The sequence below is a fragment of the Pectinophora gossypiella genome, chromosome 10, assembly GCF_024362695.1.
Source record: "Pectinophora gossypiella chromosome 10, ilPecGoss1.1, whole genome shotgun sequence".
NCBI classification, from domain to species: domain Eukaryota; kingdom Metazoa; phylum Arthropoda; class Insecta; order Lepidoptera; family Gelechiidae; genus Pectinophora; species Pectinophora gossypiella.
In genome coordinates, this window is record NC_065413.1 from 3,544,972 (window position 1) to 3,545,799 (window position 828).

An 828-nucleotide genomic window follows, 5' to 3' on the forward strand; every position below is an offset into this window, starting at 1 on the left:
AGAAGGCTGTGATACACAGCCTGATTGTTATTCTATCGGCGTCTCTATACAATGCCGTCATAAAGATTACTGCCTAAGTTTGTAAGAAGTCCTTTTCGTTATTAAATAACAATATTAATAACAATTAAGCCGCGATTTTCCGGTGCGTTATGGGTACATATTTAAGATTAATAGTGGTGAATTATGCTATTGTGGTGGTACTTATTAACAATAATTGGGTTTACTTAAATAGGTACTACATTATCCTATTTTAGAGAAAGACTTCGTGTCAGTGAAAAGGTGCAGAAGTTATGTAAAAAGAGTTTTATTACCTAATCTTTCGGCAAATAGATAAAAAGTACAGGTAATAACAATTTGAAAAAGAAAAGCAGCCAGTATCCTTACTATTAAAGAGTTTTTATAACGGGAAAATTCTCACTTTGGGAACATTCCCGGGAACGGCACATCACGTATGTACATTCTATTTTTAATTATGTAAACTTATACTTATGTAACAGCAAAGAAATGAAGATCCTTTATGCATGGTACATTTTAAGTAGCCTATATTGAGGATAGTGTGGTACTTTTTAGGGAGCCGTACCCAAAGTGTATAAACGGGACCCTATCACTAAGGGTGGTATTAATAAACTAATCTCAGATTCGAGACTGCTCTCAAGATCATGTCAATGTGACAGTTCTTATATAAAAACAGGGACTTGAGCATGATCTTGAGGTCAGTCTCAGCTGAGATTAGGTTATTAATACCGCCCTAAGACTTAGCTACCTGTCTGTCCGTCCGTCTCTCTGTCAATACCTATTACAATATACAGACCATGATTTTGAGTTGAT